The sequence below is a fragment of the Myotis lucifugus genome, unplaced genomic scaffold (assembly GCF_000147115.1).
Source record: "Myotis lucifugus unplaced genomic scaffold, Myoluc2.0 scaffold_4, whole genome shotgun sequence".
In the NCBI taxonomy this organism is placed as follows: domain Eukaryota; kingdom Metazoa; phylum Chordata; class Mammalia; order Chiroptera; family Vespertilionidae; genus Myotis; species Myotis lucifugus.
In genome coordinates, this window is record NW_005871052.1 from 15,355,502 (window position 1) to 15,381,028 (window position 25,527).

Genomic DNA, 25,527 nt, shown 5'->3' on the forward strand with positions numbered 1-25,527 from the left:
CAAGGGCGGGGGGAAAAAAAGGAAACATATGTAATACTTCTTGTAATAATTTAAGCAATAAAAAAAAAAAAAAAAAAATAAATAAATAAATAAAAAAGAAAGTCACTAAGGACCTTCTAATCACCAATCTGTTGGATTCTTTCCGCATATTTGACTTCACCTTTCACACAATTGATCACTGTTTCCTTTTGACAACACTCTCTTCTCTTGGCTTTTCTGCCGCTCTACTCTCTAGATGTCCTTCTTGCCTCTCTGACATAGTCCTGCTTAGTCTCCTTGACAGACTTTGTCTTGCTCTACTGAGTCCTGAGAATCTCCCCAGACCCTAACCTTAGCCCTCTCCTCATGCTACACTCTTGCTTTTGACCACCCCATCTACTCCCATAGCTTCAGTACCTGTCTCTTTGCTGGTATCTCTTATCTCTATCTCCATTCCAAACCTACCCTCTGAGCTCCAGGATCTGCCACTGCTTGACCACTAGCTCAATCTTGATATCTTATGAACACTTCAGATTCCACATGGCCAAGCCAGAACTCAACTGGTCTCCAAACTGTTCCTTCTCTTGTAATTTCTGTGCTGATTACAGGCATCACTAGCCAACCAATTGTGCAAGCCAGAATCGGCTTTCACACCTCCCTCTCCACCATGCCTATAACTAATTAACAATCAAGCCCCATTACTCCTACATCCAAAACATCAGAAAATTTCCACTTCCCTCCATAGGCACTGCCACTACCCTGGTTCAAGTCTCCATCATCTCTCATTTGGACGACATCAACAGCCTTTTCAATGGTCTCTCTGCTTCCACTCTTGCTTATCTATAATCCAGTATCCACCCAGCGGCCAGAGTGATCTTATAAATTACAGATAGAACATTTTCCTTTTTCTGATTAACAACATTTACTATCTCCCCATCAGCCTTAAGTTAAAGTCCAAACTTCCCACCTGGTCTGGCTCCAACCTGCCTCCCCAGTCTCATCCCCTGACATCTCCTCCACCACCACCCCAAGTAGCCATCCCACACTCTAGACTCCAGCAATATTAAGCTTCTTTCTGCTTCTTCAGGAGCAAGCATCAAGCTCTTCCAGAATGAGGGTGAGTCCAGAACTAAAGTGAGTGCCCGAGGGGAGGAGTGACCTCCACATATGGACAAGGAGTGGCCATGGTGGAGCTGGATGCAAAGACAGGGCTTCTTAAGTGTTATTGACTCATTCTTGAGGCCTTCAGGTTCTGAGCCGACCATTAGCTCCAACTGAGGCCTAAAGGAAGCCGAAGATAGCACTTCCTCCTTTTGGGAGAGAAGTTGCAGGACTCAGAGTTTCCTCCAGTTTCCCAGGGGCCAAGATTATCTTGCTCAAATCCAGCTCCCAAGTATCAACTGCCACAGAGGTCAAAGCCTTGACTGGAAAAACACAAGACATAGTTGATTGCTGTGTAGAAAACAGAGGAAGGAAGGCTGTGTCAAATAGAGCAGGCCCTTAGTCAGGGGAGGCTCTAAAAGTGGGGAGTGGTTGGGGTAGGAGAGTCAGATACAGAGAAATGGGGAAAGATAGAAAAATGAGAGAGAGGTGGGGAGAGGAATAAAGTGGGATTCAGTAAAAGTGGAACAGATGGAGGACTTAGCAAAAGAGACAGAGAGAGAAGTATGAGAAAGGGAATGGAGGGAGGGACAGACTGGAATCGAAAGAAGGAAGACAGAAACAGAAAAGCAGAAATCGATGTGGAGAGAAAGGGGAGGTAAAAATACACAGAGAAAGATAAAAGGAGAATAAAAAAATAATCAGAAAAAAATACAGACTGAGGGAGAAAGATAAAGAATGGGAAATAAGAGGCCAAGTACAAAACCTGTGAACAATAATAGAAGGGCTCACATAGAAAAAATGAATACCTAAGCCAATGGAAATAACTGGAAGGATTCCCAGCTTGGACAGTCCCCCACCCCACCCCCACAACCCAATGTCTGGGACCAAGCAGCCAGCCCTAGCTATCAATGCCTGGACAGCTGTATTAGAAAGTTCTTTCTTCTTGTCAAATCAGGAGGGCAGGATGGACAGGATGGGAGCACAGGGCAAACTACCCAAGCTGGGTTCACGTCTGAGAGATCTAAAGTGAGGAAAGTCTAGGGGCAAGTCCATTTGGGAGAATGAGTGTCACTCCCAGGCAGACAGGAATGTCAGAGGCAGCAGATGTGCAGCTGAGGTACAGGCCATAGGTCTATAGCAGGGTCAGGGGTGAAGAAGAGATGGAGTTGAATAGGGAGCAGGTTCCACGTTGATTACAGTCTGGGATGTGCACAGCTTGGCCTCCATGGTGGTGCATAAATGGGGCTGGGCTGCTAGTTGGGATGGTTTCAAAGCGCCACTTATGCTGAACCCAGTGCTGCCTACTTGTTGCCTTTGTCCATTGGTCAGTTCAGCACAGCAGGATTTGGAGAATGTTAGATTTGATGCTGGATGACCTGACTTGAAAGGTGGTCCCACCACTTCTGAGATGTGTGGACCTGGGCCTCAGTTTCCTCATCTGTAAAATGGGGACAATACTCCTCACCTCAAATTGTTGTTAGGATTATTTCATATAATAGAGTGAAAATGCCAGCAGGGGCTTGATTTAGTTTTACTGCTGGGACCTTACAGAACATATCCCTTTCCTCTACTCCACAACAACCCTTCAAAGGACTGAACACAAAGACTCTGGCTCCTTCATTCTTCTCTTTTCCAGTTCCTCTACCATTCTTCAGGGGACATGTTATCACTTGAACTAGAAGAAGGTCTTACAAGGAGGATGTTGGGAGGCAGGCAGTGGGAGAATTTGGGTAGGCAAAAGCACTAAATTTAAGGAGACTATTTAAAGACTCTAGCCCTGAAAGAGACCATTTAGTCCAAACTACTTTCCTTTTGCTAAATTAAAACTTACCCAAAAGCCACAAAGAAAACTTCCTAGAGCAGGCCCTCCCCAAGTAGGCGTTATTTTTCTTCTTCCTCTTACCGAATCTTAATGCCAAATAGTTTCATTTCATGTGTTTAAATATGCATTCAGAACAGATAAGAAACATACAAAAGAATGGCTTATTTTCTTGTTTTCTTTGATGGTGTTAAATTCAGTGCAATGTCAAAGATGTGCATTTGATGTGGTCTTAGCTTAATATTAAAGTGTCCAAGCAGGCAGTTTATGAGGTAGAATGCAGGGGCCACAACCATTGTTGCTCCTTCATACCGGAGACAGAGCTACAGGGCAGGACACTCCCAAGAAAGCCCCATAGAGGTGGAGCAACACTGCCTTGGGGTCAGCCCCAAGAACCAGCCCTGTAGGATGTTGGGCAGGAAGGCTCTCCAGATAGATAGGCAGGGCTAGGGATAGTGGGAGGTGTGGGAAAGGGCTCAGTTATGTGCTAAGGACCAGAATCTGGGACCTGCCAACAGACTGAGCCAGGGCAGAGAAAGACTGACCCAGAAATGGCAAAACCAGGGCTCCTCATTGGGAATGATGGTAGGGAAACAGAAATGAGCCACTGTGCAACATTAATTTTGCAGTCCCATGAACACCTGCAATGTGCCCTCTCCGTACCCCTCTACTTGCCAAGGCCTGCTTCATGTTTTGGCATAAGGAGCTCAAATTTTCCTAGGATCTGGGGGCCTATAGGAAGGAGAGGAAAAGAGCTGAGTGGGGGAGCTGTTCTGAAGGGGAGGAGAGAGGCAGTGGGGAGCAAGGCAGAGTGGTGAAGCCCTTCCCCCAGCTGGCACTTCAATAATCTGATTTCCATAAAGAGAACTTTCCCGGCCATAAAGATTTTATTGAAACTCCCAGCAGCCTGATAAAAGCATAATTCCACTGACCACAATCTACCTAGGAATAGCTCCAGGATATTAGGCTGAAACTCGGCAAAGCTATCCTTTCTGGAAGGCTGCTCTGCCCCCCTTCCCCCTTTTCACTCTCCTCCCATGGGTGGGAGGGAGGGACTTCCATTTGGTTCAACTGTGGGCTATCCACTCTCTGTGGGGAGAATATTCATCCAGCCTTGAATATAAGCCCAGCTCTACAAGCCTGGGACAGGGAAAAAGGAGGCCATGGGCCAGGCACTACCGGAGTGTGCTGACAGTCCTCTCAGAGCTCTGGGCCTGTTCCAGACCTGCTGTTCCTGCAGGATATGGAAGGGCCTGGAAGAGGTGCCTTCAGCTCTAAGCCTCCGACTGGGACCCTGTCTAGTGTTGGAGTCCTCAGAGAGCTAACTAGAGCCAGAACACCAGGGAAAGTCTCCAGACCACTGGCCAACAGACCTGGATCTGAATCTTTGTTCCTCCACTATCTGGCTATATGGTCTTAGGAAAGTCATTTTTCTTCTTTGAGCTTCAGCTTCCTTACCTGTACAATGAGGAAAATAATACTTATTCAAAATGTTAAGGATAATGAGCAAATATGAAACATCTTATATAAAATGCCTAGTGTGATGTCTGGCACAAAGCAGGCATTCAATCCATGCTATTTCTCACCACCTTATTACCACCTTACCCACTTAACCCTTCTCCACATGACCAGAATTGCTCCCCGATCCCCAACAAGAACCAGAGAGCATGCCACTCCCAAGAAACCCCCATAGAGCTGGAGCAACTGCCTTGAGGTTAGACTTACCCAGCTCCAGACATGTGGGGTGGGAAGGCTCTCCAGACACATGGACAGGGGGCCTCAGCTGTGTACTTCCTTGTAGGAAGGAAAGGACTTCATTGCAGGAGAGCATGGGACCCAAGAAAACAGCCTATAGGATCCCGGATTCTATGGGTTGCATTGCTGGTTTCTGACTAAACTAACTCCTTCTGTGACTTTGGCAAGTCCTTTTCCTTCTTTGAGCCTGTTTTCCCACCTGTCAAATGAGAGTGGGGAGTTAGATGAAGTGGTCTAAGTAACTTCCTGGCTCTAATTTTTCATGACTGAAAGACTGTCCAAAATTCTTATTATTCAGGATTATTTATTCATTTAACAAATATTTATTGATCACCTACTATGTACCAGACATTTTTCTAAGAGCTGAGAATAAAGTATTTGGAAAATTAAAAAAGACAAAAGCTGCTGTTTTGTAGAGCTCAGTAAAATCAATAAATAAAATGTGTTTTATGCTATAAGATGGTAGATCCAGGAGAAAAATAAAAGTAAGGAAAAGGGATTGGGTATGTTGGGGAAGGGGAAGGGTCAAAAGCTTTTAAAAATATAGTCAGGAAAGAACTCCCCAAGGAAGTAACATTTGATTAAAGATCTGAAATGCATATGGGAGCACACAATGCAGATGTCTGGGAAATGAATATTCCAGGCAGAGTGAACAGCCTGTGCAATGGTCCTGAGACAAGAGCTCAGGTGATCAGGTGATTTCCAGGCTGTTTCTGTGACCTATTCTGTACCTCTCTTTCTTGGTTAGGGCAGGAGTGATAAGAATGACAACTCTGCCCATCAGGTAGCCCCCACTGGGGTATGGATCAGAGGAATTTCCATGCTCCTCACAGTGAGGTATGACCAACACCCTTTGGCTCACATTACTTGTATCTGAGTGCTGCCTCTGTGGGCTGCCCACAGAGTCCCATGTAAAAGTACTTTTTACATGGGACAAATGTGTCTTAATGGCTAGCAAGAGAAGGTGGGACAGGACACCTAAAAGTGTAGAGACAGGAGGCAGGCATATTGGACAGAAGACAAGGCAATAGAGGAAAGAATTCAATGCTGAGCCCAAAGAAAGGGTTAATTAGAGTTAACCCAAGGGCAACTAGCATTCTTTTGGGAGGTAAAAGCAAGGGTAGAAGTATTATGGGAAGCCTCTCCTCCATAGGTGGGCTGGAAAGACAACTAGAAGAATGAATGTGGTAGCTTAGAGAGGCCAACTGGTCCTTGTCCCAGCTCTGCCACTGATTTGCTTTGTGACAGTGGTAAGGTTCCTAAGCCCCTCTGAGCACCAATTTTCTAGTCTGGGCAACTAAAGATTTGGATAAAATGAGCTCTTGGGAAAGTCTCAGCAAGGAAGTTGTAGGTTGAGCGTGTCTAAAATTAGACTAGAATTTTCTTGAGGTTTGGTATCTCAGCACTCAGCCCAGACCATGGCAGAGAGCAGGTTCTCAACCAATGTTTATTGAGTTGTTTTTCAGGACTATGGGATCATGCCCAATATGGCAAGGTTTCTCTAGAGCTGGCACTTTCTAGTCTCAGCTTCTACCACACTTCCTAGGGGGGAATATTTATTGTTTTTGCTTGATAAGCATTTATTATTCAACTTCTGGTAAGATAATTTATATACTAGTAATTCTTAAGAAACTACCTCTCTTCCATGCTCACTCCCTGTGGTTCAGTTAGGGGCTGACTCCACTCTTGGTTCAAGGGAAGAGCATGTGATTCTTGCCTGGCTCCATCTCTCCTGGTCATGGTGATTAATTTACAGATGGGCACAATGAGGCCTATAAGCATCACTCAGAGCAGGACATCTGTAATGATAGGGCAAGGATCTCCAAAAATTTGCTTCATCTTAAAAGCAGTAAGAACTCCAGCACACATTGTCAAAATCAACTTTTACAGAGCTCTGCAAACTAACTAAAAGTTTGCAACAATCCAAGGAGCATTATTTGAAAAAGCACTGATTCTTAGTAAGAACAGTGAGCTTTGGATTTTCTCTATTCCTAGTTCTTTCTCCCCAGCTCCATGGTAACCTTGAAAGCCAGCAGCCTAGCAGCAATCAGAAGAAGCAGACCAGGTTTGGAGATCCCCAAAAAGCCTAATTCCCAAACAATTATCACTATTTGACTGGTCTAGCAGCTCCTTAGAAGATAATCATTTATAGAACTTTTATTTGACCTAGGAGTTTACCCAAAGGGAAAAGTCTTATCCCCAAAGCATTTATTGAAAACAATCAGTACCATTGTTTCATAGCACAGCAGCAGTACCAATTGGTGGAAAAAGAGAGGCTATCTGGTCAAGAATCTTAAAAGGGAGACCTAGGGAATGAGAAGTTTAGAGGGGGTTTTGAAATGCTCTCTGACATATCATATTCCTGAGGATCTAGTAAGTCACTTGCATATGTAAAGTTGTGTGCATGCACCAAATATACCTGAGATGGCCGTAAATGTTCACTTCAGGCTGACATTGGACATTGGGCTTGGTGGAAGTAGAAAGTGATGGCTAAGGCAGAGTTGTAAACTGCTGGAGAACTGAAGGGGTGCCCAAACACACACACACACACACACACACACACACACATACACACACACACACAAAACTTCTCATCAAAGGGTGAATGATGATTACTGTTTCAAGGCATTTAGAGAAATTTCTGTCCAATTGTTAGTTGACCATTAAGCTGAACAAGCACACACTTTAGTAGCCACATGTGACAGGGAATGCACTTTTCACATTTAATTAGGAAAAGTCACTAGACAGACAAACAACAACTAAAACAAGCAGTAACACAAACAAATCTTAAAAAGGGAAGAGACTTTTCTCAAGATGGCGACCAGCAGGAAGGTAGGGAGGGAGAGAGTGTGAGAGAGCGAGGGAGCTATAGAGGAGTGTGTGGACGTGTGTGGTGTGTGGTATGAGCTAGGGACAGTTAGATTCTGCAGGTCTTCCAAGTGGCTGCCAAACCAGGCAGTCTTAGGTGGCAGAGCCCCGCTCCCAGCATGGACACTCCTGGGCAGCCAGCGTGGGCACAGAGACCACGCCATCTTGAGAAACAGAGCTGCTTGAGACTAGGATGCTGGCCTCAGCACCACCCAGTCTGGTCTCAGATGCAAACCAGGACCCTGCAGCCACCCTGGGGACAGAGACCTGTGACCACAGCTACAGTCCCACAGACACCAAGAATCCAGACATCCCGGCCACAGATTTCTGTGAGTAACAGAATCCATCCCCCTCCTTGAAGGCTCACGGGCAGTGCCATAGTAACAGATAGACCCGCCCCTCGCACAGGCACAGAGCAGCTACAGGAATTTGAGCCTGGGAGCCCCAGACACTGGGAATTTGTTCCCCGCAGTGCAATCGGCGACAAAACCTGAAGCCCGTGCAGGGCGGCAGTGCCACCTTACTTTGATTCTGGGCAAGCGCACACTGAAGTCTGCTTTCTGCAGCAAAGGAGAGGACCTCCTGCCAACACAGTGCTACTGTGCAACCCAGTCCCCCAAGCTGATTGGGACCCTGATTCTCCAGGCAGGAGGCAGCACTATCACCAATGACTTGATTCTGTTTTTTATCATGTGCGCCTGGGATCCCTAACTCCCAGTGCATTCACACTAAGCCAGTGACTCCAATTCTTGGTGTATGCGCACGCAGAGACCCTGATTCTCAGCGTGAGGCCGCGCGAAGCAACAGAGACTCTGATACTGGATTCTTGGGGAACTCTAACTCCTGGCACTATGCTAGGGGGCTCTGATTTTCTACACACTCCAGGGGGGTCTCTGTTTCAGCACGGTGCAGGTGGGGTCCCTGATTCTAAGTACGCACATGAGGCCACACTGAGTGCTGGTAATGCTGATTCTGAGCGAGCCTTGTTCTCACCAACCAACGACAACCACACATCTTAGTGTCAGAGCACTTCAGTGACACTAGGGTGGTGCGAAGCTCCCACTGCACACAGCCCAGACCCACGCAACTCGACATTTGAACCTTCTGGTGATAGTCAGAATGGGGAGATGAAACAATCCCCAGAGGAAAGAAAATGAGGAGTCTCCAAGTAAGGAAATTAGTGAAATTGAAGCATGCAACATGACAGAAAAAGAATTCAGAGTAATGGTTGTACAATTCATTCACTGGACGGATGGGAAAATCAATAACCAATGCAAGAATCAGGAAGAAATAAAAAGTGATATAGCTACAATCAAAAACACCATGGAAGGTTTCAAAAGTAGACTAGAAAAAGCAGAGGACCGAATTAGTGAGTTAGACAATAAGGTTGAGAAACAACCTCAATCTGAACAGCAACTGGAGAAAAAAATTAAAAAGCAGGAGAGCCTAAGGGAGCTTTGGGACAACATGAAACGAAGTAACATACACATAATAGGGCTGCAAGAAGGACAAGAAGAGCAGCAAGGATAAGAAAATCTATTTGAAGAAATAATGACAGAAAACTTCCCAGATATGGGGAAGAAAAAAGTTACACAAGTACAGAGAGTCCCAAGCAAGATGAATCCCAAAAGACCCACACCAAGACACGTCATAATAATGATGGCAAATGTCCAAGACAAAGAGAGAATCGTAAAGGCTGCAAAAGAGAGACAGAGAGTTACCTACAAAGGATCCCCCATCAGATTATCAAATTATTTATCAACAGAAACACATCAAGCTAGAAGGGAATGGAAGGAGGTATACAACAATGTTGCAAAGCAAATGACTGAATCCAAGAATACTCTATCCAGCAAGACAAAATTGAAGGGGAAATCAGAAGCTTCGAAAACAAAAAAAGGGCTAAGGGAGTTTATCACTACCAAACCAGCAATGCAAGAAATGGTAAAGGGAATGCTGTAAAAAGAAGAAATAAAAAGGTAAGAAAGAACACAGGCACAAAAATAGAAATGACTACAAACAACTACCTTTCAATAATAACTTTAAATGTAAATGGACTAAATGCTCCAATCAAAAGACATTGAGTGGCTGAATGGATAAAAAGACATGACCCATATTTATGCTGTCTACAAGAGACCCACCTCAGAACAAGGGACTCACACAGACTGAAAGTGAAGGGATGGAAAAATATCTTACAGGCAAATGGAAATAAAAAAAAGCTGGGGTAGCAATACTTATATTGGACAAAATAGACATCAAAGTGAAGGCCATAACAAGAGATAAGGAAGGCCACTTCACAATACTAAAGGGATCGATACAACAAGAGGATATAACCGTGATAAACATATATGCACCCAATGCAGGAGCACGCAAATACATAAAAAAAACTCCTGGAAGATATCAATGGAGAGATCGACAACAATACAATCATAGTAGGTGACTTAAACACGCCACTGACATCACTGGATAAATCCTCTAGACAAAAAATCAGCAAAGAAACAGCAATCCTAATTGACTCACTAGATCAGATGGACTTAATTGACATCTTCAGAAAATTTCACCCCAAAGCCACGGAACATACATTCTTCTCAAGTGTACATGGGACATTTTCAAAAATAGACCACATATTGGGTCACAAGCAAAGTCTCCCCAAATTCAAGAAGATTAAAATTATACCAAGCATCTTCTCAGACCACAATGGTATAATATTAGACATAAACTACAATAAAAACAATCCAAAAAACTCAAACATTTGGAAGCTGAATAGCATGCTACTAAATAATGTTTGGGTTATCAATGAGATCAGAGAAGAAATTAAAAACATCCTGGAAATTAATGACAATAAAAACAAAACAATTCAAAATCTATGGGACACAATGAAAGCAGTCCTGAGAGGGAAGTTTATAGATCTACAGTCCTACATCAAAAAATAAGGAAAAATGATGGTAAATCATCTAATTCTACAATTCAAAGAGTTAGAAAGAGAGCAACATGAAAGGCCCAGAGTGAGCAGAAGGAAGGAGATAAAAAAGATCAGAGCAGAAATAAATGACATAGAGACCAAAAAAAACAATACAAAAGTTCTATGAAACCAAGAGCTGGTTCTTGGAAAGGATAAACAAGATTGATGAACCTCTAGCCAGGCTCGCCAAGAAGGAAGGAGAGAGGAACCAAATAAACAAAATCAGAAATGAAAGAGGCAAAATAACAGCAGACCCCACAGAAATACAAATGATTATTTAAAAATACTATGGACAACTCTACTCCAACAAACTAGACGACCTGGAGGAAATGGACATATTCCTAGAAAAATATAACCTTCCAAATCTCAATCAGGAAGATTCTAAAAATCTCAACAGGCCAATAACTATGGAAGAAATTGAAGCAGTCATCAAAAAGCTTCCAGCAAACAAAATCCCAGGACCAGATGGCTTCACAGGGGAGTTTTACCAAACATTCAAGGAAGAACTAAAACCTATCTTCCTCAGACTATTCCAAAAAATTCAAGAGGAAGGAACACTTCCAAGCTCATTCTACGAAGCCAGCATCACCCTAACACCAAAACGAGATAAAGACAACACAATGAGAGAGATTTATAGGCCAATATCCCTCATGAACATAGATGCCAAAATCCTCAACAAATTTCTAGCAAATCGGATCCAGCCATACACCATAACCAAGTAGGATTTATCCCAGGGATGCAAGGATGGCACAATATCCGCAAATCAATAAACGTGATACATCACATAAACAAATTGAGAGATAAAAATCACATAGTCATATCAATTGATGAGAAAAAGCATTTGACAAAATCCAACACCCTTTCTTGATAAAAACTCTCAGCAAGGTAGGAATAGAAGGATCATACCTCAACATAATAAAAGCCATATTTGACAAACCCACAGCCAACATCATACTCAATGGGCAAAACTAAAACCATTTCCCCTAAGAACAGGAACAAGACAGGGATGCCCACTCTCACCACTCCTGTTTGACATAGTACTGGAAGTATTAGCCATTGCAATTAGGCAAGAAGAAGAAATAAAAGGCATCCAAATTGGAAAAGAAGAAGTAAAACTGTCCTTATTTGCAGATGACATGATCCTGTACATAGAAAACCCTAAAGACTCCATCAAAAAAGTACTAGGCCTAATAAATGAATTTGGCAATGTAGCAGGATATACAATTAATGCCAAGAAATCTATGGCATTTCTTTACACCAATAGTGAACTTATAGAAAGAGAAACTAAAAAGCAATCCCATTTACCATTGCACAAAAAAAATGATACCTAGGAATAAACTTAACGAAGGAGGTAAAAGACCTATATGCGAAAAACTACAGGACACTGAAAAAAGAGATAGAGGAAGACATAAACAGATGGAAGAACATACCGTGTTCATGGATTGGTAGAATCAACATCATCAAAATGTCCATACTACCCAAAGCAATCTATAGATTCAATGCAATCCCCATTAAAATACCAATGGCATATTTCACATATCTAAAATGAACGTTCCAAAAATTCATCTGGAATAAAAAAAGACCTCAAATAGCTGCAGCAATCCTGAGAAAGAAGAACAAAGTAGGTGGGATCTCAATACCAGATATCAAGCTGTATTACAAAGCCACTTTTCTTAAAGCAGCTTGGTACTGGCACAAGAACAGACATACAGATCAATGGAATAGAATAGAGAACCCAGAAGTCGACTCAAACCACTATGCCCAATTAATATTCGACAAAAGAGGCAAGAGCATACAATGGAGTCAAGACAGTCTCTTCAACAAATGGTGTTGGGAAAATTGGACAGATACATGCAAAAAGATAAAACTAGACCACCAACTTACACCATACACAAAAACAAACTCAAAATGGATAAAGGACTTAAACATAAGATGGAAAACCATAAAAATACTAGAGGAATCCATAGGCAGTGAAATCGCAGACATATGCTGAAGGAATTTCTTCACTGATACTGCTCCAAGGGCAATGGAAACTAAAGAGAAAATAAACAAATGGGACTACATTAAAATAAAAAGCTTTTGCACAGAAAAGGAAACCATCAACAAAACAACAAGAAAGCCCACTGCATGGGAGAACATATTTGCTAATGTTATCACCGATAAGGGTTTAATTTCCAACATTTACAGGGAACTCATACAACTCAACAAAGGAAGATAAATAGCCAAAACCGGTTTGGCTCAGTGGATAGAGCATCGGCCTTCGGACTGAAGGGTCCCGGGTTCGATTCCGGTCAAGGGCATGTACCTGGGTTGCGGGCACATCCCCCATGGGAGATGTGCAGGAGGCAGCTGGTCGATGTTTCTCTCCCATCGATGTTTCTAACTATCTATCTCTCTCCCTTCCTCTCTGTAAAAAATCAATAAAATATATTAAAAAAACAAAACAAAACAAAAGGAAGATAAACAATCCAATCAAAAAATGGGCAATGGACCTAAATAGACACTTTTCAAAAGAGGACATACAGAAGGCCAAAAGACATATGAAAACATGCTCAAAGTCACTAATTATACCAGAGATGCAAATCAAAATGACAATGTGGTATCATCTTACACCTGTCAGAATGGCTATCATCAACAAATCAACAAACGACAAGTGCTGGAGAAGATATGGAGAAAAAAGAACCGTTTTGCACTGCTGGTGGGAATGCAGACTGGTGCAGCCACTGTGAAGAACAGTATGGAGTTTCCTCAAAACACTAAAAATGGAACTCCCATTTGACCCAGTGATCTCACTTGTAGGAATATATCCCAAGAAGCTAGAATCACCAGTCAGAAAGGATACATGCACCCCTATGTTCATAGCAGCACACTTCACCATAGCTAAGATTTGGAAACAGCCTAAGTGCCCATCAGCAGATGAATGGATTAAAAAACTGGTACATATACACAATGGAATACTATGCTGTGGTAAAAAAGAAGGAATTCTTGCCATTTGCAACAGCATGGATGGAATTGGAGAGCATTATGCTAAGTGAAATAAGCCAGTCAGAGAAAGATAAATACCACATGATCTCTCTCCAGGGATCCTCAAACTACGGCCCACGGGCCACATGCAGCCTGCCAAAAACATTTATCCGGCGGCCCGCCGGGTGTTTTTGCCGCCGCTGTGTGCATAGGAATTTGTTCATAGTTTTTTTTTTTTTAACTATAGTCCGGCCCTCCAATGGTCTGAGTGATAGTGAACTGGCCCCCTGTTTAAAAAGTTTGAGGACCCCTGTCTCACTCATTTGTGGAATATATTGAACAACATAGACTAATGAACAGGGACAGATCCAGAGACAGAGAAGCAGCAATCAGACTGTCAAACCTCAGAGGGAAAGTAGGGGAGGGTGCGGATAAGGGGGAGAGATCAACCAAAGGACTTGTATGCATGCATGTAAGTCCAACCAATGGATACAGACAACAGGGGGATGAGAGCATGAGTGGGGGTTGTTGGGGGTTAATGGGGGGGATGAGGACACATATGTAATACCTCAACCAATAAAGAAATTAAAGATTTTTTTTAAAGGGAAGAGAAATTGATTTCCAGAGTTGTCACATTATGTTATTTGAAATGTTAAGTTTATGACAAAAAATGTTGGGACATGCAAAGAAACAAAGTATGGCCCATACACAGGGAAAACAGTATCAATAGAAAGTGTACCAAAGGTAGCAAAGAGGTTGAACTTACTAGACAAAGACTTTAAATTATCTATTACAAATATGTTTATCAAGAATCAACTAATGTACTGCATCCCATCTTTAATCAACAGACTAAAGAAGACAAATTATATGATCATATCCATGTATGTAGAAAATGTACTTGACCACTTCATGGTAAAAACTTCCTTGATAAAAAATATTTACAAAAAAACTTAAAGCTAACATCATAATTAATGGTGAAAACTAGATGTTTTGCTGCTAACATCAGGAATTTGAAAGATGCCTGCTCTCACCATTTGTGTTCAATATTGTATGGGAAGGCCTAGCTAAACCAATATGACAAAAAGGAAATAAAAGGTATATATATTGACAAGAAAAAAATGTCTTAGTTTACAAATGTTTTGATTGTCTATGTAGAAAATCTTAAAGAATCAATAAAACCTTCTGTAACTAAGAAGAAATTATAGCAAGATTGCAGAATACAAGGTTAATATGGTTGTTTTTTTAAAAAAAAACTGTAGGAAACCATGTCTAAAGAATTAAAGGGCATCCAAATCAAAATGGAAGAAATCAAATTATCTCTGATCACAGAGGACATGATCTTCTATGTAGAAAATTCTAAAGAGTACACAAAAAGCTGTTAGAACTAATAAACAAGTTTAGCAAAATTGCAGATCTAAAATCAACAAATAAAAATCAATTGTGTAACTATACACTGATGATAAACAATCTGAAAGAGAAATTAAGAGAACTATCACATTTACACTAGCAGCAAAAAGGACAAAATACTTAAAAATAATCTTAACCAATGAGGCAAAAGACCTGTACACTGAAAACTACTAAATGTTGCTAAAAGAAATAAAAGAGGGTACATGAAGTGGAAAGACTTGAAAGATTAAATTTTTTAAAGATGATAATAGTGCCTTAAGGGATCTACAGATTCAATGCAATTCTTATCAAAATCCCAACAGTGTTTTTTGCAGAAATAGAAAACCACCTTAAAATTCACACATATCTCAAGGAAGCCCAAACATTCTTGAAAAAAAGAGTTGGAGTACTTATCTGATTTCATAATTTACTACAAATATTCAGCAACCAAAACAGTGGGAGTAAGGACAGACATTTTTTTTTTTTTTGGCAGATTTTTCTATTTATTTATTTATTTATTTATTTATTTATTTATTTATTTAATTTATTTTCTTGTTTAAAGTATTACAAATAGTAGTACATATGTCTCTTTTTTCCCCCCATTGACCTTCCCCCAGCCTCCCATACCCCCTGGCAGATGCCCTTACCCCACCCCGACCCCCAGTGTCTTGTGTCCATTGGTTATGCTTATATGCATGCATATAAGTACTTCAATTTATGTCTTACCCACCCCCCAACAATCTCCAGCCTTCCCGCTGTAATTTAACAGTCTGTTTGATGCTTCTCTGCCTCTGTATCTATCTTTTTGTTCATTAGGTTATAATGTTCTTTATTATCCATAAATGAGTGAGATAATGTGGTATTTTTCTTTCACTGCCTGGCTTATTTCACTTAGCATAATGCTCTCTTGTTCCATCCATCCTGCTGCAAATGGTAAGAATCCCTTCTTTTTTACAACAGCATAGTATTTTATTGTGTAGATGTACCATAGTTTTCTAATCCACTCATCTGCTGATGGGCATTTAGGCTGTTTCTAAATCTTAGCTATTGTAAATTCTGCTGCTATGAACATAGGGGTGTATATATCCTCTCTGATTGGTGTTTCTGGTTTCTTGGTATATATTCCTGGAAGTGGTATTACTGGGTCAAATGGCAGTTCCATTTTTAAATTGTTGAGGAAACTCCATACTGTTTTCCACAATGGCTGCACCACTCTGAATTTCCCACCAGCGGTAAAGGAGGGTTCCTTTTTCTCTGCATCCTCTCCAGCACTTGTGGTTTGTTGATTTGTTGATCGCCATTCTGAAAGGTGGTACCTCATTGTTGTTTTGATTTGCATATCTCATATGATTAGTGACTTTGAGCATGTATTCATGTGTCTCTTGGCTTTCTGAATGTCCTCTTTTGAAAAGTGTCTATTTAGGTCCTTTGCCCATTTTTTGATTGGGTTGTTTATCTTCCCTTTGTTTAAGTTGTATGAGTTCCCTGTAAATGTTGAAGATTAAACCCTTATCAGAGATAACATTGGCAAATATGTTCTCCCATGCAGTGGGGTTTCTTGTTGTTTTGTTGATGGTTTCTTTTGCTGTACAGAAGCTTTTTATTTTGATGTAGTCCCGTTTGTTTATATTCTCTTTAGTCTCTCTTGCCCTAGGATCTGTGTCTGTAAAGATATTGCTACAACATATGTCTGCAATTTTGCTGCCTATGGAGTCTTGTAGGGTTTTTATGGTTTCTCATCTTACATTCAACTCCTTTAGCCATTTTGAGTTTGCTTTTGTGTATGGTATAAGTTGGTGATCGTTTCATTTTTTTGCATGTATCTGACCAAATTTCCCAGCACCATTTATTAAAGAGGCTATTTTGACTCCATTGTATTCTCTTGCCTCCTTTGTCAAATATTAATTGAGTATAATGGCTTGGGTCAATTTCGGTATCCTCTATTCTGTTCCATTGGAATATATGTCTGTTCTCGTGCAAGTACCAGGCATTTTTGAGAACCGTGGCTTGGTAATATAGCTTGATATCTGGTATTTTGATCCATCCAACATTGTTCTTCTTTCTCAGGACAGCTGTGGCTATTCGGGGTCTTTTTTTTATTCCAGAAGAATTTTTGGAGACTTTGTTCTAGATCTTTGAAATATGCCGTTGGTATTTTAATAGGTATTGCATTGAATCTATAGATTGCTTTAGGTAGTATGGACATTTTAATGATGTTTATTCTACCAATACATGAACAGGGTATATTCTTCCATTTGTTTATGTCTTCCTCTATCTCTTTTTTCAATGTCCTGTAGTTTTCCGAGTACAGGTCTTTTACGTCCTTGGTTATGTTTATTCCTAGGTATCTTAGTTATTTTGGTGCATTGGTAAATGGGATTGTTTTTGGTGTGGTTTTTTTTTCCCACTTCTCTTTCTGTGAGTTCATTATTGGTGTATAAAAAGGCCATAGATTTTTGGGTGTTAATTTTGTATCCTGCTACATTGCCAAATTCATTTATTAGGTCTAGTAGTTTTTTGATGGAGTCTTTGGGGTTTTCTATGTACAGTATCATGTCATCTGCAAATAAGAATAGTTTTACTTCATCTTTTCCAATTTGGATGCCTTTTATTTCTTCTTCTTGTCTGATCGCTATGGCTAGTACTTCCAGTACTATGTCAAACAGGAGTGGTGAGAGTGGGCATCCTTGTCTTGTTCCTGTTCTTAGGAGAAATGGTTTCAGTTTTTGCCCATTGAGTATGATGTTGACTGTAGGTTTGTCATATAAGGCTTATATTATGGTGAGGTATGATCTCTCTATTCCCACTTTGTTGAGAGTTTTTATCAAGAAAGGGTGTTGGATTTTGTCAAATGCTTTTTCTGCATCAATTGATGATTATGTGATTTTTGTCTCTCAGTTTGTTTATGTGATGTATCACATTTATTGATTTGCAGATATTGTACCATCCTTGCATCCCTGGAATAAATCCCACTTGGTCATGGTGTATGATCTTTCTAATGTATTGCTGAATCTGATTTGCTAGAATTTTGTTGAGGATTTTAGCATCTATTTTTATGAAGGATATTAGCCTGTAGTTCTCTTTTTTTGTGATTTCTTTATCTGGTTTTGGAATTAGGTAATACTGGCTTCATAGAAAGAGCTGGAAGTGTGCCTTCATCCTGAATTTTTTTGAATAGTCTGAGTAGGATAGATTCTAGTTCTTCTTTGAATGCTTGATAGAACTCCCCTGTAAAGCCATCCTGACCACGGCTTTTGTTTGCTGGAAGAGTTTTGATCACTGTTTCAATTTCTTTGTTAGTTATCAGGCTATTCATGTTTTTTTATTCTTCTTGGTTGGGTTTTGGGAGCTTGTATTTTTCTAAGAATATGTCCATTTCATCTAGGTTGTCCTTTTTGTTGGAATAGAATTGTTCATAGTATGTTTTCATAATCATTTGTATTTCTATTGGATCAGTTGTTATTTCACCTCTTTCATTTTTGATTTTGTTTATTTGGGTCCTCTCTCTTTGCTTCTTGTTGAGTCTGGCTAGAGGTTTGTCAATTTTGTTTATCTTTTCAAAGAACCAGCTCTTGGTTTTGTTGATCTTTTGTATTATTTTTTTTGTTCTCTATATCATTTATCTCCGCTCTGATCTTTATTATTTCCTTCCTTCTGCTTACACTGGGCTTTTCTTGTTGTTCTCTTTCTAATGCTTTGAGTTGTAGGGTTAGATAATTTATTACCATTGTTTCTTGTTTTTTGAGGCAGGCCTTACAGCTATGAACTTCCCTCTCAAGACTGCTTTCACTGTGTCCCATAGATTTTGGATTGTTGTGTTTTCATTGTCGTTTGTTGCCATGATGCTGTGTATTTCTTCTTTGATCTCTCCAGTAACCCAGTCATTGTTTAATAGCAGGCTATTTAGCCGCCAGGTGTTTGATTTTTTTAATTGTTTTTATTGTAGTTGATTTCTAGTTTTATGACATTGTGATCTGAGAAGATGCTTGATATGATTTCTATCTTCTTGAATTTGAAGAGACTTTGTCTGTGACCTAATATATGGTCTATCTTTGACAATAACCCATGTGCACTTGAGATGAATGTATATTCTGTGGCTTTGGGATGAAATGTTCTGAAGATGTCAAGTAATTCCATCTGATCTAGTGAGTCTTTTAGGATTGCTGTTTGTTTGCTGAGTTTTTGTTTAAAGGATTTGTCCAATGGTGATAGTGGGGTATTAAAGTCCCCTAATATGACTGTATTGCTGTCAATCTCTCCCTTGATATCCTCCAGAAGTTTTTTATGTATTTGGGTGCTCCTGCATTAGGTGCATACATGTTTACCAGAGTTATTTCTTCTTGTTGAATTGCTCTCTTTAGTATTATGAAGTGGCCTTCCTCATCTCTTGTTATGTCCTTCACTTTGAGATCTAATTTGTCAGATATAAGAATTCCTACCCCAGTTTTTTATTCATTTCCATTCACCTGAAAAACCTTTTTCCATCCCTTCACTATCAGTCTGTGTGAGTCCTTTTTTTGAGGTGGGTTTCCTGTAGACAGCAGATATGTGGGTCATGTTTTCTTATCCACTCTGCTACCCTATGTCTTTTGATTGGAACATTTAAACCATTTACATTTAAAGTTATTATTGATAGGTACTTGTTTGTTGCCATTTTTATTCTTTACACCTGTGTTCCTTCTTTGCCCCCTATTTCTTCTTTTGATAGCAGACCCTTTAGCATTTCTTGCATTGCTGGTTTGGTGGTAATAAACTCCCCTAGTTCTTTTTTGTCTGTGAAGCTCCTGATTTCACCCTCAATTTTGATTGATATCCTTGCTGGGTACAGTATTCTTAGATTCAGACCCTTCCTTTGCATGACTTTGTATATTTCATTCCATTCCCTTTTGGGCCTGATGTGTTTCTGTTGAGAAATCAGTTGCTAGTCTGATGGGGGATCCTTTGTAGGTAACTTTCTGTCTCTCTGGCTGCTTTTTAGATTCTTACTTTGTCATTGGTGTTTGCCAATTTAATTATAATGTGCCTTGGTATTGGTCTTTTGGGGTTCATCTTGTTTGGGACTCTGTGAGCTTCTTGGATTTGTGTGAGTGTTTTCTTCCCTATATCAGGGAAGTTTTCTGTCATTATTTCTTCAAACAGGTTTTCTATTCCTTGCTAAGTTTCCTCTCCTTCTGGCACCCCTCTTATGTGGATGTTGTTTTGTTTCGTGTTGTCCCAAAGTTCCCTTAGGCTCTCCTCCTGTTTTTTAATTTTTTTTCTAGATGCTGCTCTTTTTGAGTATTTTTTCCTACCTTGTCTTCTGGCTCACTGATGCAGTCCTCTGCTTCTTCTAGTCTACTGTTGATGCTTTCTATTGAATTTCTTATAGCAGCAATGTCATTTTTCATTTCTTTTTGGTTCTTCCTCATTTCCTCTTGGTTTATACACATATTGTTGAATTTGTCTTCCATTCTTTACAGCGACCTTATGACCATTTCCTGAATTCTTTCTCTAACATATTGCTTTCCTCCATATTGTTTACTTCCTTTTCTGGTGATGCCTCCTTTTCTTTCATATGTGGGCTGTTTCTTTGTCTCCCCATGATGTCTTTTCTCCGGGTGTCTGGTTTTGTAGCTCTCTCTCTCCTGCGTTGATTTAAAGGTACAAAATACAACACAACAAGGCACAAGGCACAAGGCACTGAACACAAGTGTATTCGTGATACTCATAACCCCAAATAAAGGTGACCACCAGAGAAAAGAGAATTAGGGGATAAGAAAAAAAAAAGGAGTGCAAAAATGATATTGAGAAAAAGAAAAAAAGTAAGAGAGAAAAGAAAGAGAGTAAAAAAGAAGGGGGGAACTATTTATATGGGGAGAATACTCCAATAGAGCAACCACTAATCCCAAAAAATGCAAAAAACAAACACCCAGAGATGAATGCAAACTACAAACAACAACTAATAACAAGCGAGGAGAGGAAAAACAGATGATTTTTTAACATGGGATAAAAAGAAGGAATAGAGACCTAACTTGTCTGGCTCAGTGGATAGAGCGTCGGCCTGCAGACTCAAGTGTCCCAGGTTCGATTCCAGTCAAGGGCATGTTCCTTGGTTGCGGGCACATACCCAGTGGGGAGTGCAGAAGGCAGCTGATCGATGTTTCTTTCTCATCGATGTTTCTAACTCTCTATCCCTAACCCTTCCTCTCTGTAAAAAATCAATAAAATATATTTTTTAAAAAAGAAGGAATAGATAAAATCTAAATCAGGAATAGGGTAAGAGAAAAAGAACAACAAAATGGCAATAGTGAGGAAGAGAGTGTTGGCATAAAGGTAAAGTTGAGATAGAGTAAAATGATGCTAAAGGAAAAATGAAAATAGAATGTAGAACACTAATTCCATAATAAAATAAAGAGAAAATAAAATGACACTTTATTATTTTTAATTGTTTTATTGCTTAAAGTATTACAAAGAGTATTATATATGTCTCCTTTTTTTTCTCCCCTTGACCTTCCCCTAGCCTCCCATACCCCCCAGTGTCTTGTGTCCATTGGTTATGCTTATATGCATGCATACAAGTCCTTCGGTTGATCTCTTACCCACCCCCCAACCCTTCACGGCCTTCCTGCTATAGTTTGATGTTGCTCTGCCTCTGTCTCTATTTTTGCTCATCAGTTTAAAATGGTCTTATTTATCCATAAATGAGTGAAATCATGTGGTATTTTTCTTTCATTGACTGGCTTATTTCACTTAGCATAATGCTCTCCAGTTGCATCCATGCTGTTGCAAATGGTAAGAATTCCTTCTTTTTTACAGCAGCATAGTATTCCATCATGTAGATGTACCACAGTTTTCTAATCCAATCATCTGCTGACGGGCACTTAGGCTGTTTCCAGATCTTAGCTATGGTGAATTGTGCTGCTATGAACATAGGGGTGCATATATCCTTTCTGATTGGTGTTTCTGTTTTCTTGGGATATATTCCTAGAAGTGGGATCACTGGGTCAAATGGGAGTTCCATTTTTAACTTTTTGAGGAAACTCCATACTGTCTTCCATAGTGGCTACACCAGTCTGCATTCTCACCAGCAGTGCACGAGTGTTCCTTTTTCTCCATATCCTCTTCAGCACTTGTCGTTTGTTGATTTGTTGATGATAGCCATTCTGACAGGTGTGAGATGGTACCTCATTGTTGTTTTGATTTGCATTTCTCATATGATTAGTGACTTTGAGCATGTATTCATGTGTCTCTTGGCTTTCTGAATGTCCTCTTTTGAAAAGTGTCTATTTAGGTCCTTTGCCCATTTTTTGATTGGACTGTTTATCTTCCTTTTGTTAAGTTGTATGAGTTCCCTATAAATGTTGGAGATTAAACCCTTATCTGTGATAACATTGGCAAATATGTTTTCCCACGCAGTGGGTTTTCTTGTTGTTTTGTTGATGCTTTCTTTTGCTGTGCAGAAGCTTTTTATTTTGATGTAGTCCCATTTGTTTATTTTCTCTTTAGTTTCCAATGCCCTAGGAGCTGTATTGGTGAAGAAATTGCTTCGGCATATGTCTGAGATTTGGTTGCCTTTGGATTCCTCTAGTATTTTTATGGTTTCCAATCTTACATTTAAGTCCTTTATCCATTTTGAGTTTATTTTTGTGTATGGTGTAAGTTGGTGGTCTAGTTTCATTTTCTTGCATGTACCTGTCCAATTTTCCCAACACCATTTATTGAAGAGGCTGTCTTGACTTCATTGTATGTTCTTTCCTCCTTTGTAAAATATTAATTGAGCATATTGGTTCGGGTCAATTTCTTGGCTCTCTATTCTATTCCATTGATCTATATGTCTGTTCTTGTGCCAGTACCAGGCAGTTTTGAGAACAGTGGCTTTGTAATACAGCTTGATATCTGGTATTGAGATCCCACCTACTTTGGTCTTCTTTCTCAGGATCGCTGCAGCTATTCAGGGAGTTTTTTTATTCCAGATGAATTTTTGGAGAGTTCGTTCTAGGTCTGTGAAATATGCCGCTGGTATTTTAATAGGAAGTGCATTGAATTTATAGATTGCTTTGGGTACTATGGACATTTTAATGATGTTGATTCTACCAATCCAAGAACATGGTATGTTCTTCCATCTGTTTATGTCTTCCTTTATCTCTTTTTTCAACGTCCTGTTGTTTTCTGAGTAGAGGTCTTTTACTTCTTTAGTTAAGTTTATTCCTAGGTATCTTAATATTTTGGTGAAATGGTAAATGGGATTGCATTTTTAGTCTCTCTTTCTGTAAGTTCACTATTGGTGTATAGAAATGCCATAGATTTCTTGGCATTAATTTTGTATCCTTCTACATTGCTGAATTCATTTATTAAGTCTAATAGTTTTTTGATGGAGTCTTTAGGGTTTTTTATGTACAGTATCATGTCATCTGCTAATAAGGACAGTTTTACTTCTTCTTTTCCAATTTGGATGCCTTTTATTTCTTCTTCTTGTCTAATTGCAATGGCTAATACTTCCAGTACTATGTCAAACAGGAGTGGTGAGAGTGGGCATCCCTGTCTTGTTCCTGTTCTTAGGGGAAAGGGTTATAGTTTTTGTCAATTGAGTATGATGTTGGCTGTGGGTTTGTCATATATGGCTTTTATTATGTTGAGGTAAGATCCTTCTATTCCTACCTTGCTGAGAGTTTTTATCAAAAATGGGTGTTGGATTTTGTCAAATGCTTTTTCTGCATCAATTGACATGACTATGTGGTTTTTTTCTTTTAATTTGTTTATGTGATGTATCACGTTTATTGATTTGCGGATATTGTGCCATCCTTGCATCACTGGGATAAATCCTACTTGGTGATGGTGTATGATCTTTCTGATGTACTGCTGGATCTGATTTGCTAAGATTTTGTTGAGGATTTTGGCATCTATGTTCATGAGGGATATTGGCCTGTAATTCTCTTTCATTGTGTTGTCTTTACCTGGTTTTGGTATTAGGGTGATGCTGGCTTCATAGAATGAGCTTGGAAGTGTTCCTTCCTCTTGAATTTTTTGGAATAGTCTGAGGAGGATATGTTTTAGTTCTTCCTTGAATGTTTGGTAAAACTCCCCTGTGAAGCCTTCTGGTCCTGGGTTTTTGTTTGCTGGAAGCTTTTTGATGAGTGCTTCAATTTCTTCCATAGTTATTGGCCTATTGAGATTTTTAGATTCTTCCTGATTGAGTTTTGGAATGTTGTATTTTTCTAGGAATATGTACATTTCCTCCAGGTTGTCTAGTTTGTTGGAGTAGAGTTGTCTGTTGTATTGTTTAACAATCATTTGTATTTCTGTGGGGTCTGTTGTTATTTCGCCTCTATCATTTCTGATTTTGTTTATTTGGGTCCTCTCTCTTTGCTTCTTGGTGAGTCTGGCTACAGGTTCATCAATCCTGTTTTTCCTTTCCAAGAACCAGCTCTTGGTTTCATTTATCTTATGTATTGTTTTTTTGGTCTCTATGTCATTTATTTCTGCTCTGATCTTTTTTATCTCCTTCCTTCTGCTCACTCTGGGTTTTTCTTGTTGCTCTCTTTCTAATTCTTTGTGATGTAGAGTTAGATGATTTACTACCATTTTTTCTTTTTTCTTTTTGAGGTAGGCCTATAGAGCTATAAACTTCCCTCTCAGTACTACTTTCATTATGTCCCATAGGTTTTGGATTGTTGTGTTTTCATTGTCATTAGTTTCCAGGATGTTTTTAATTTCTTCTCTGATCTCATTGGTAACCCAATTAATATTTAATAACATGCTATTCAGCTTTCAAGTGTTTGAGTATTTTGGGTTGTTTTTATTGTAGTTTATTTCTAATATTATGCCATTGTGGTCTGAGAAGATGCTTGGTATAATTTCAATGTTCTTGAATTTGGGGAGACTTTGCTTGTGACCCAATATGTGCTCTATCTTTGAAAATGTCCCATGTGCACTTGAAAAGAACGTATATTCTGTGGCATTGGTGTGAAATGTTCTTAAGATGTCAATTAAGTCTATCTGATCTAGTGAGTCATTTAGGATTGCTGTTTCTTTGCTGATTTTTCGTCTAGAGGATTTATCCAGTGATGTCAGTGGCGTGTTTAAGTCCCCTACTATGATTGTATTGTTGTCAATCTCTCCATTGATATCTTCCAGGAGTTTTTTTTTCATGTATTTGTGTGCTCCTGCATTGGGTGCATATATGTTTATGAGGGTTTTGTCCTCTTTTTGTATCGATTCCTTTGGTATTATGAAGTGGCCTTCCTTATCTCTTGTTATGGCTTTCACTTTGAGGTCTATTTTGTCCAATATAAGTATGGCTACCCCTGCTTTCACTTTGAGGTCTATTTTGTCCAATATAAGTATGGCTACCCCTGCTTATTTTTCATTTCCATTTGTCTGAAAGATATTTTTCCATCCCTTCACTTTCAGTCTGTGTAAGTCCCTTATTCTGAGTTGGGTCTCTTTTAGACAGCAAATATATGGGTCATGTTTTTTTTATCCATTCAGCCACTCGATGTCTTTTGGTTCGAGAGTTTAGTCCTTTTACGTTTAAAGTTATTATTGAAAGGTACTTGTTTGTAGCCATATCTATTTTTTGTGCCTGATTTCTTTCTTAACTTTTTATTTCTTCTTTTTACAGCAGTCCCCTTAGCATTTCTTGCATTGCTGTCTTGATGGTGATAAACTCCCTTAGCCTTTTTTTGTCTGTGAAGCTTTTTATTTCCCCTTCAAT